The sequence below is a fragment of the Eptesicus fuscus genome, chromosome 2, assembly GCF_027574615.1.
Source record: "Eptesicus fuscus isolate TK198812 chromosome 2, DD_ASM_mEF_20220401, whole genome shotgun sequence".
Taxonomy (NCBI): domain Eukaryota; kingdom Metazoa; phylum Chordata; class Mammalia; order Chiroptera; family Vespertilionidae; genus Eptesicus; species Eptesicus fuscus.
The window spans coordinates 115,676,660-115,688,562 of NC_072474.1; positions in this window are offsets into that span (position 1 = coordinate 115,676,660).

Consider the following 11,903-nt stretch of genomic DNA (forward strand, 5'->3'; position numbering starts at 1 on the left):
AAAAAACTTAAGAAAAATTTAAAAGGTTGAAATTTTCTCTAGCCATATTCTTGAAAAATTAGAAATAATAAATAAAATTTTAACCCACCCCCCAAAATCCCTTTACCACTTGGAAAATAAGAAACACGCCCTTGAACTACGCTTTGTCTTAGAGAACCCACAGAACTGTGGGCTAATACGGTGGGACCCCATTCTAACCCGGAACCCCGGCGCCACGGTCCTGCTGCCCCACGGTCCCAGGGGTGCCCTCGCCCACATGGTCCCCCAAGACTTCCCCCATCACTTTTGCTCACATCCCATTAGTCAGAACCCAGTCACATGGTCAGGCCTAGCTCAGGGCATGCTGGGAGTTGTAGTTTTATAGGGGTGGGATGTGCTGCTAAAAGGAAGGTCTCCTTATGGTGAAAGAAGAGGAGCATGGAGTTGGAAGACGATCAGACCCTGCACCACCCCCGTGGCGTGGACAGAAGTAAATGCAGGGCAGCCCCCCGATGGGACACCCGGAAGCAGGGCCCGGGGAACGCGGGTGCCGAAGAGCCGGCGGCCGAGAAGGAATGGACGTGCCACCCTAAGAAGGCGTTGTTAAAAGGGAAGGACGTGGCAGAGGAGAAAGATGACACCAGCAAACTAACCCACACCAACAGGATGACAAAGGCCCAGAAAGACCAGCCACGCAGGCCGGTCGCTCATCAACACGACGAAGGAAAGAGAGAGCCAGGGCCCCGGTGGAACTGGAGGAGGCGTAACTAACCCATCAGAGGCGTTTAGGGAAAGCGGCACGTAACCGCGGCGGCAAAACGGAAGACCCAGCAACAGAGGTGGCTTCCTGGGAAAATACAAATTAAACACACAAAACACATAAATTACAGATGGAGCGGAGGAAGCAGTGGAGAGGTGAACAGGTCACGTGCATAGGACAGGCGGGCCGGTGTCGGGGGGCTGCGGGCAGGGCAGGGGGCGTTGGGGGGGCTGCGGGCGGGGCAGGGGGCGTTGGGGGGGCTGCGGGGGGGGCAGGGAAGTTGTAGCCTTTTTTTTTTTAAAAAAATATATTTTATTGATTTTTTACAGAGAGGAAGGGAGAGGGACAGAGAGCTAGAAACATCGATGAGAGAGAAACATCGATCAGCTGCCTCCTGCACACCCCCTACTGGGGATGTGCCCACAACCAAGGTACATGCCCTTGACCGGAATCGAACCTGGGACCCTTGAGTCCCCAGGCCGACGCTCTATCCACTGAGCCACACCGGCCAGGGCAGTTGTAACCTTCTAACTTGTTGGCTGGTCACCCAGCAAAGTCCCCACCCCGACCCCCGGTGGCGAGGACGCACAGCTCTGGGCAATGCTCGGCCCGGAAACCGGGCACTTCCAACGGTTCAAGCGGCGAGTTTCACGTTATGTAAGTTTTACTCCGTCCTTAAAAGGCAGAGAAGGAGCACCGGAGATGACACGGATGGGACCCGCCCGGCTGAGAGGTTGACGGTTTGGGAGGGGGCCCAGGGCGTGCCCGGAGCTGCTGGGCGCCGCTCGCTCGGCACATCCACCCGGCTCGTCCCGCCTCGCCCTCCCCCCCTCTCTGCTGAAAGCCCGCTCCCCCTCCCCGCCCACAGGCAGAGACCGTAAGCCATCAAATGAGTTAGGCAGGCACGTTTCCCCGTCCATTTTCGTGTCCAAATCTAATCTTTTGAGAACCGACTCCCTCCTAACGCACATAAGATGGGCTTTCATCAATAGTAATATACGATCAGTTACTGAGGAGAATTGATTAGTGGCGGAGCCGTGCCCCCGCCGTGGGCTGATGGCCCGTGAAGCCCGGCGTTGCGCGGGGCGGGCCTTGCCCTCGGCGGTGGACTATCTCCGCCTTTTAGCGGGGATTGGATTTATACACAATTTTCTAATGGAGCGTCAGGACCCGAAGGGCCCTTGACATCCAGCCCCGCGATGACACCATCGGGTGCGCCGGTGGCCGAGGCGGCGGCGGCCCGACCGCCTCCGATGGGCCCTGAGCTTTGCTGTCTGTTTGGCCGCACAGATCCGTTTTGTCCTCGGAAAGTTGAGCCCCATAAATCCAACGTCGCCGATTCCATCGGGGAATCGGGGTGGTTTCAGCCGGTCTGTCTCTCAGCTGAAACAGCTCAGGGCTTCACGAGACGACAGCGAGGCCAGATGGCAGCCGGCAGGGTGGGCACAAGGACGGCCTCACTGGAGAGTCCCGAGGCCAGCGCCAGCCCGGGCCCGCCTGTCTCCACGGCCGCCCTGCTGCAGCCAGCAGAGCGGGCTCCGGGTCTGGCCCCCTCGCTGCGTGGCTGCTGTGCTGAAGGGAACCCTGGCGGAAGGAAGGGCCAGCTGGGCTGACGCGCCGGCGCTCACAGTGGCCCCTTCTCGCTGGGGCGGATCTGGACGGCGGGCGGTAACGGCGGGGTGGGCGCTCAGGAGGCGTCTGCAGGCCGCGAGCTTGCTTCCTGAAGAGCAGGGAATGGACGAGGGCCCCTGGGAGCCCTGGCCCCCGCCTCCGGGCCCAGCGTGGCTTCTGCGCCACGCAGCCTCACGTCACCCTCCCCACTGACTGCACAGGGCAGGGCGGAGCTGACCCGGGTCCGCAGCACCCCGTGTCCCCGCTGCCCCCGCCTCCCTCCCTCCGTTCCCACAGCCAGGCTTCCGGAAACAACTCTCCCTCTCTGGTCTTCCTCGTGCCCTGCCCTCCGTGTCCCACCCTCCGTGTCCCACGCTCCGTGTCCCGTGCTCCGTGTGGGGACTTTGCTGGGTGACCAGCCAACAAGTTAGCCGGCTGACGTTTCACCAGCACGGGACCCTGCTGTGCCCTGAGAGACAGGCGGCCGTCCCGCCCCCTCCCCCCCTCCACCGGTGACTGTGGCCCATGGGTCTGAGATGTGGCCAGGTTACGGCGAGGTCATGCTGGAGGGGTGGCCTGGCCCAATGACCGTGTCCTTCTAAGAGCCGGGCCAGAGGAGCACGGGGAGAGGCAGGCGAGACAGCCGCGGGGCCCTGCCCACACCCTGGCTGCACTCCCGCCCGGGACTGAGGGTGAATTCCCTTGTTCGAAGGCGCTGGGCTTGTGTCCCCTGCCCCAGCCGCCACCCTGCGAGCCCGGGCCACCCCCTGACGCTTTTGCTGCTGTGGACGTTCCAGAAAAGACAGGTCAGGAGCCAGGGGGTGTCACGTTAGTCCCCTGGGGGAGTCGTCCTGGGAGACAAGTGGAGGGAGGATCCCCAGATGCCCTGAGCGGCCGCGTGCCCCGGCTGCAGCGGGACGTGCATAATGTGTTTGCTTTGCAATTCTCTCCCTCAGCGGAGACACATCGATGTGACGGGAAGGGCGGCCCCTGGGGCCGCGGCCTCGTTAGAGGACAGGAGGCCGGGCTGAGGGCCGGCTGGGCGGGCACAGCCCGGGGGGTGGGGGAAAGGGGGAGGGCGTGAACCCCCTCGGCTGAGCGACCACCACAGAGGCCTTGCCCCAGAGCCGCCCTGGGCCGTGCCCGTGAGGCCCCCTCTGGCACCGTGCTCGGCGTCTCCTCGGGGACCAGGCCCCGACGCCGGCTGCCCTGGGCGGCGGCCTCCGAGAAGCGGACACTGGAGGTGTGAAACGGGGGTGCCCTGACCACTTCCATGGGGGCAAGGCGTGGCTCAGCAACTAAAAAATGGTTTAAAAACCCAACTCAGATTCCACAGGAGGGCGCCAGGTCAAAGGGCAGCGTGAAGGTGCTGGCTCACCTCCTGGGTGCGGCGGCCGCCCCCGCCCCCGCCCCCGCGCCCGCCCCCTCGGGCCTGGTCGGTTCCTGGGCTCACGGTCTCCGCTGTGGTGAGAGGCACGTGCCCAAGTCGCCGACCGCGAGCGAGAGGCCTCTCTGTGCCCCGGAAGGTGCTGGAGCCGCGGGAGCCCAGGCGGGGCCGCCGGGCCCTCGGAGGCCAGGCCGGTGGCACGTGGGCACAGGCCTCCGGTCTCCACTCCCTGTGTGCTCAGCAGGTTCCGCGGAGACACTGATTCCGGTCCAAATCAGGACCAGGTGTCCGTCCCGGCAAAGCGGGCGCGTTCGGGTCAGAGAGGCTTCGGTCCCCTCCCGCCCTCCCCGTCTCCGGCTTCTTCACCCTCAGCCCCTGGCGCCCCGTCAGCATCTGCGTTTCCTTTGACCTCTGACCTTTGCCGCGGAGCCCGGTCGGTGGCCACGGAGGGTTTATCGGTGGGAGATTTCTACGCTCCATCCCGGTCCCGAGGCGCCTGCGAGAGCTTTGAGGCGCCATCCCAACGCGGACGGACCCGCGCGGAGCCCCGGGCAACGGGAAAGTTCCCACAGAAAACCGGGGGCCGGAGGCCAGGAGCCCAGCAGAAAGCTCGGGGCGCTGGCAACTCGAGCTCCAGACCGAAGACGGGAGCGGTTAGTCACGGCGCCCGGCAAGTCTCATTGAGGACCTACTGTGCGCGGGGCTGGGCTCCCGTGCGGAGCGCCTCAGACATGCTCTGGGGGTGTCTCGTGACCCACATGTGCCTTCCTGACCCCAACAGCCGCCCCACTTGGCAGCCCCAGCACCCCCCGGGCCCCCAGAACCCCTGGGCCCCCAGCACCCCCCAGCCCCCAGCACCCCCCAGGCCCTCAGCACCCCCCAGGCCCCAGCACCCCCCGGGACCCCAGCACCCCCAGGCCCTCAGCACAGCCTGGCCCCCAGCACCCCCCCCCCCCCAGGCCCTCAGCACCCCCCGGGCCCCCAGCACCCCCCGGGCCCCCAGCACCCCCCAGGCCCTCAGCACCCCCCGGGCCCCCAGCACCCCCCAGGCCCTCAGCACCCCCTGGACCCCAGCACACACACACACACACACACACCCCGGGCCCTCAGCACGGCCTGGCCCCCAGCACCCCCCCGGGCCCCCAGCACCCCTGGGCCCCCAGCACCCCCCGGGCCCTCAGCACCCCCTGGACCCCAGCACACACACACCGCCCCCCCCCCCCGGGCCCCCAGCACAGCCTGGCCCGCAGGCTCCCGGACCTGAGGGAGGCCGGAGGCGGGGAGGATGGACTGTGGACCCGCCTGTCTGGCTTGTCCGGTGAGCCCGTCCCCATGAGTGACAGCAGAGAGGTTTGCCCAGCGCCAGGGGTCAGCCCACGTTGCCAGAATTAATGTGCAAGATAAACAGACCCCAGGGGCCGATCGGCGTCTCAGGCCGGGGTCAGAGGGCTGCTCATTTGGGGGGCGGGGGTCAAAAGCGTGCAGCCAGACGGGCTGACCAGGGCGGCTGCTGGCCGCGCCCAGACGGCACGGGGGAGGGGGTCGGCGTGGCTGTTACCGGGAAAGCCCGGCAGGTTGTCTGCAGCCGCTCTCGGCTGCCCGAGCACATCAGCGTCAGCCCCGCGGCCCCGGGCCCCAGCCCCGCCCGGGCTCCTGGGAGGGAGGCCGGCCACGGTGGTGGAGGGGCCGGTGGGGGCGGGTGGGGGTCCAGGTGCGGCCCCTGAGGCACCCCGTGACGGGGAGCTCACTACTGCACAGCGTTCAGGAGCCGCCGACCCTCCGAGACAAAGGGGGTTAGCACCGTCCCCTGAGAACGCCGCCCCAGGCGCTGGCTCAGCCTCTGCGGGCCGGGCCGGGCACAGCTGGCGGGCTGTCCAGCACCGTTCACAGCTGGGCCTGGTCAGCCCCCGGCCCTGCGCCTGCTCCCTGGTCCATGAGGAGGAGGAGGAGGGGGAACTCTGCGAAGTCCCGGGCGGGAGGCGGGAAGGGGCCCGAGCCCCGCCGGAGGACCTCCGCACGCCGGGGGTAGCCAGCACCTATGCCTGCCCCCTCCCTCCCTCTGCCTCCCCCCACACACGGCCTTACTGAGCCCCTGCAGGTGCCAGCGCCGTTCAGGAAGCCGGCAAACCGCATGTGCAGGTTAGGAGACGGCCAGCGGGCAGGCGGCTCGGGGGGCAGGGGGCTCGGGGTGGGGGGGCAGGTGCAGGGCAGCGTCCAGGGGAACAGACTCGGGGCCTTGGGCCTGTGCGAGGTGCGCTGTGAGGGCCGTGGGCCGTGTCCCTGCAGGGACAGGCGAAGGGGCCCGAGCCACGGGGAGGAGCCTGCCCGCCAGAGGGCGCTCACATCCCACAAAACCCGCCCCTTTATCTTTATTTTTTAATTTACTGTCTTTCAAATATATTTTTTTATTGACTTCAGAGAGGAAGGGAGAGAGAGAAACATCCAAGATGAGAGAGAATCATGGATCGGCTGCCTCCTGCACGCCCCACACTGGGGATCGAGCCCACACCCCGGGCCTGTGCCCCGGCCGGGAATCGAACCGTGACCTGAGCCACGCGCTCATGCACACAGGCGCACGGATGTGGCTGGAACGGCTGCATCCAGAGACCGGACTGAGTGGAGCGGACCCCTTTAAAGCCACGAACATGGAGCATCCCTCCACGCACTCGGCCTCTGACGCCGTTAGGGACGCTAACAGCTTCCGCCACAGAGGCCTCTGCCTTTTTAAGGTTTGCGTCTTCATTTCTGGGTGTTCCACAATCGCTGCCGTGCGGTGACAGTTAGACTCCGGCCTGGGGCTCACAGCGCTGGGTCCACAACACACGGTCCGGGATGCAGAACCTGCGGCCCTGGGAATTCCGACGGCCCGGCTGTCCTCACGCTGGGCTTCCCAGAGAACGGGCTGTCGCGGGAAGCCACCGGCAGCCGAATCCCTGCCCGGTGGCGTGTCCTCCAGTCTCTGTCTTGCCTACGGAGCTGGCGGGTGCCGGTCACGTGACTGGAGGCCGCCCGCCGGCCCGGTCCCCGCGGCGACGCGGAGGTGGCCAGCAGCCCCTCCCAGTCCTGCCTGCCCTCCGCCCGGCAGGCAGCGCGCCCCGCCGGGTGAGGGTCCCCCGGCCTGCGTCTGCGGCGCTGCTTTCTGGACCTCGAAGAGGGTACCATCGACTTCCTCGGTGAGGGGGAGACGGGCTAGCCTGAGGTCACCCACGTGCCGAGGGGGACGGGCAGAGCCCCGGGCGTGACCCCCCCAGGGTCCTGTCCTTCCAGAATCAAACCGCTGACCGCCCCGAGGGCTATCCATCGCAGCCACCCCCAGGCGGCTCGTCGACATACTACACGAACACACCTTTGCCCGACCGAGGAAGGGGCGGAGCGAGGCGCTGGGTGACGGAGAGGCCAGGCGTCCCAGCCGAGCCCCATGGAAGCAGAGGAGACGCGAGGTGAACACGGCACGGGCTTGCATTTGAAACGTGAGAAGGAATCGATTTCTTTTTCCAGAAAGACATGTTTTCAGATTTTATTTAAGGGGAAATAGAAAACCTACAACCGTGAAACCATCGGGTAGCCCAGACCCTTTGAAGGCGCGTCCTGACACGTCTCCAGACACGGACAACCTCCGCGGCCTCACACGGCCCCGCCCCCTGGAGGGCGGCACAGTCACCACCCACCGTTCCCACGGGAGCAGAGGGTGCGGCCAGGCTCACGCACTCGAACGTGAATTCCCACGCGAAGAACCAGCCAAGTCAGGCCGGCAGGTGATTGAATCCCTCCATCGTGAGACGCGAGCTTTTCTTAGACACGTGCGTGGGTTCCGGCCCCCACAGCGCTCCCAGGGAGGCCACACAGCTCTGCGTGGAAACGGAGCGGCGGGAGAGTGGGGCGGGCCCCGGGCAGCCACGCCTCAGGGCAGAAAGTCCTGGGCCCGACACAGAGCCGCCCACTCACGCGTGTGAGGCAGCAGGAGAGGCGGTCACGCCAAGGACGACGCTGCCTGGGGACGGGGGAGGGAGGGGGACCCCCGCGTAGGTGAAACCGAGCCCCAGACAAAGGCGTGGGAGCGTGTCCGCCCGGCAGCGCGTCCGCCCGAGTGCACAAGTCACCGTGCGACGCAGAGAGGAAAAAGGCCGCAGCCCGACAAAAACGGGCCCGAGACACAAACAGAGGACGTCTGAGTGTCCCACAGACAGACAGACAGACAGACCGATGCCAGGTCACCCGAGGGCTGGGACACGCACCGGGGCACACGGGGACACCCCGGAAGAAATCGCGAGCAGCCTGCCCGCCGTCGTCTGAACGGTGATACCAGGGGCCTGTTCCCACGGCGACATACTGCAGCCCATGGCAGTCATTGCCGACATGGCAGCCTCACGCTGCATGCGATGCAGTCCCACTGGCCGCTCCGAGACCAGGCCTGGCAGCTGACGGGGGAGAAGCCACTTCAGGGCAGTGCGGCCTCGGGGCGGCAGGGGGCGGGGGTGGGCAGCGAGTTTCTCTCCTTTGTTTCAATAAAGGTCAATAGAAGTGATCGGATGTGAGCATCTGGGTGCTGGGGGTCGGGGGCCTGGGTGGAACGTCCCTCTGTGCTTCCCTGTGGTTTAACAGTTAATGGAAGAGACACGGACGACACAGGACCTCGGGCCGAGGGCGGAGGCGGGAGGGAGGCCAGGCCGGGCCGGCGGGCGAGGCGCCGGGCTTCCCTCTCCCTCCCGAGCAGGACTCACCCAGCCGTCTCGGTGGCTTTGCGTAGTTCCTGGTATTGATCGGAGAGTCACTCTCTGGCCACAAGCTCCCGGGTGGGGTCCGCGGCAGGAGCGGGGACCGGGGACGGCCCCTCCTGGCGGCAGCCGGGCGGGGTGTGCAGAGAGCGCCGTGGGAGGCGGGCTGGGCCGGGAGCCGGGGAGTCCGTGCAGGCCCGGCTGCCCCTCAGAGCTCCCGGTGACCCCAGGCAGCCACACGCCTGTCTCCCCCGGATGCTGACAGGGAGGGTCTGACTGGCCTCCCCGGACCTCCTGCGGGCTGGGTGGCCTCGTCGGGAAGCGAGGGCGCCCTGCGGAGGCGGGGCATCGGCTGGGGGTCTGGAGGAATGAGCAGGCGTTTGCAAGGAGGAGGCGGGAGGGGCACTCTCGTCCGCGGGAGCAGCGTGGCGAAGGCGCAGAGGCCTTAAGGTAAGGTGACCAGATCGTCCCATTTTGGCGGGACAGTCCCAATTTTTAACAATTTGTCCCGCATCCCACGGCGTTTTAAAAAAGTCCCTATTTTTGGAAAGAATCTTACCTTAAAGGCCTGGCAAGCCCGGGGGCTGCCTACGGGGAGTTGGTCTCAACCCCCCTCCGAGGGCTCCCACCGCCCACCGGAGCCTCCGGCGCCCGCCACACCCGCGAGGACAGAACTGCCGGGAACCTCGCTCCAGGCTGCGCCTCCCGAAAGGTGGGGAGGCGTTGGGGGGCGTGCAGCCCTCCTGACCCCCACGTGGGCTCCACTGCGGCCCCAACACGGGGAAGTAACCGGCCCGGAGAGGAGCGGCCGGCGAGGCAGCCGGCGCACGCCCCACCCTCCCGGACGAATCAATAGAACATGCCGAGTCTAGACGCATCAACGCCGACTATTTAACCAGAAGCAGTTAGAGCTGGAAGACACTTAAGTGGCGATTGAGGGTCTGATGCGCCCGGAGTGCTCGGAGGATTTATGGGAGGTGAGAGCCGCGTCACGGAGCCTGCAGCCCACCCGGCGGCCGGCGCGGGGACATGGCCTTCTCTCCCCGCGGGCGGCCGGGCGGGCGGCCGGTCCAGGGAGAGAGAATCTGCTCATTTCCGCCTCGGCCGGCTGCCGGGTGCCTTTGTGCTGATAATATTACAACGCGATGCACCATCACCGATGGCGGCCACGGTCCTATAACCACAGCGCCTGACAGGCCGCCGCCCCTGCCCCCGCTACCTGTTCAAATGTAACGGCGGCCACAGGCATCGAGTGGCCCCACCTTCCAGACACGTTACCTCCTGGGCTCTCCCAGCAGCCCGCCGCCAGGTGGGGCCTCGCCTTCGTGGGGCGGGGAGAGAGCGGTTTCGCTCAAGGCCACGGCGGGGCTTGCCCCCGCGGACCAGGCTGCACACCCACGAGGTCCCCACGGAGCCTCCCGGGAGACCCCTCTCAAGTGCCTTCAACTGCCCACTTGCTTTGAGTGGAATCAATGGCGCGTCTTAATTGTTGGCTGTGACTTTGGGCCCGACCAGTTCCCGCCGCATTAACGAGGGCCCGTAAATCACCCTAAGTGCCCAGACGGCAGGAGACGCGGGCTGGGCCTTGAAGACGGCGCAGATCTCCACGGACTGCGGACTCGGCTGCTTCGGCTCCTCCCATCCGCCTCCAGGGCAGGTCGATGCTTCCCTACAGGGAGACCTCGCGGAACAAGAGATACACTTCCCAGGACACCGCAGTCACCGCCATGGCTGCTTAGCGCCTCTGTCCAAGGAGCCTAGGCCACAGGTCTCCGTGCAGAGAGGGCCCCGTGCACCCAGGTCTCCCTACACCCAGGTCTCCCTGCACCCAGGGCCCCATGCACCCAGGTCTCCCTGCACCCAGGGCCCATGCACCCAGGTCTCCCTGCACCCAGGTCCCCATGCACCCAGGTCTCCCCGCACCCAGGTCTCCCTGCACCCAGGTCTCCCTGCACCCAGGTCTCTGTGCACCCAGGTCTCCCTGCACCCAGGTCTCCCTGCACCCAGGTCTCCCCGCACCCAGGGCCCCATGCACCCAGGTCTCCCCGCACCCAGGTCTCCCCGCACCCAGGTCTCCATGCACCCAGGTCTCCCTGCACCCAGGGCCCCATGCACCCAGGTCTCCCCGCACCCAGGTCTCCATGCACCAGGGCCCCGTGCAGTGAGAGTCCCATGCACCCAGGGCCCCGAGCACCCAGGGTCCCGTGCACCCAGCTTGTGAGCCTTCCGGAAGTGGGGTTCCACCTGATGCACTTCTCACCACTCCCAAGGCCTCAATTCTAGTGCAAGCCCCAGCCCCAGCGACACGGGCTGCCTCTGTGAGTTTGTCTGGGCTCTGCCTGCTCCTCACGGTGCCAGGGCCCTCGGGTCAGGCGCAGCCCCAGCCGCCCCGCCCCGCCCAGGATACAGTAGGTGCTCAATAGGAGCTTCCTGTCCACCGCGGACGTGGGCTTCCCCCCTCGGAAGGCGGAGGCCCTCGGGCAGGGTAACGCTCCAGGGTCTGGAGGAAGCAGCTCCGTGGGGAACAGCGTGACAGGCCGATGAGATAAACATGCTAGGGACACACGTGGCAGCAAACCTTACAGGCGCGCCTGTCCGCGAGGAGAAAAGAAAGAGAAGCCCTTGAGGGGGGGGAGTGGGGAGAACGGTGAACCCAGGACGGGGGTCCCGGGGACACAGCCCCCCCACAGGTGTCCCAGAGACAAGCCGGAAGGGCCCCACGCACCTGGGGGGTAAAAGCGGGGCCCAAGCAAGGTCAGGGCTGGGTCAGAGCCGCCTCCAGAGCCAGAGCTTCTGAGACAAGTGCCCCAGGTTCTGAAGTCCGGCCACTACCTCCCACCAAGCAGGAAGGGGTGTCAGGCTGCAGGGGGTCCTGGGAGGCTGGGACTCAGGTGTCGGGCAGAGGGGACCCATTTAAGCCGGGGCCTCATGCGTTCTGCATAGGAAGTGACAGGAACATGAAATCACAAAGGAAAGTTACGTCCTGAGGAAAAGTCACACCACCAACCGCCTGCTGCCTCCGATGCAGAGAGACCAGCAGGAGGAACCGCTGGATGGAGAGCAGACGGACCCCACGTTCTCAGAGCTCAGGGTTCTGCCGAGGGTTTGACCAGGGAGGAGACGGAGACTGGAAGTGGGAGCTGGAATAACCGGACTGAGAAAGCCGGCAGCGGCGTGGGTGCCGCTGAGCGACGGTGAGCCGCGAGCGGCGCGGAGACGGAGGGGTCCCGGGACGCAGCACAGGGATGGCGACAGGAGAGGTGAGAAATCGGGTGAGTTTCTCACACCCTGGAGCGCCCCTCGGAGGGCCAGGGAGCTCGAGGGAGGAAGTAATGGAGAGAATTAGGTAGTTAGAAGATAAAGATGAGATGGGTTTTTACTTTTAAATGTCTATCTATTGATGAGAGAGAGAGAGAGAGAGACCTCGATCTGCTGTTCCTCTCATGATGCA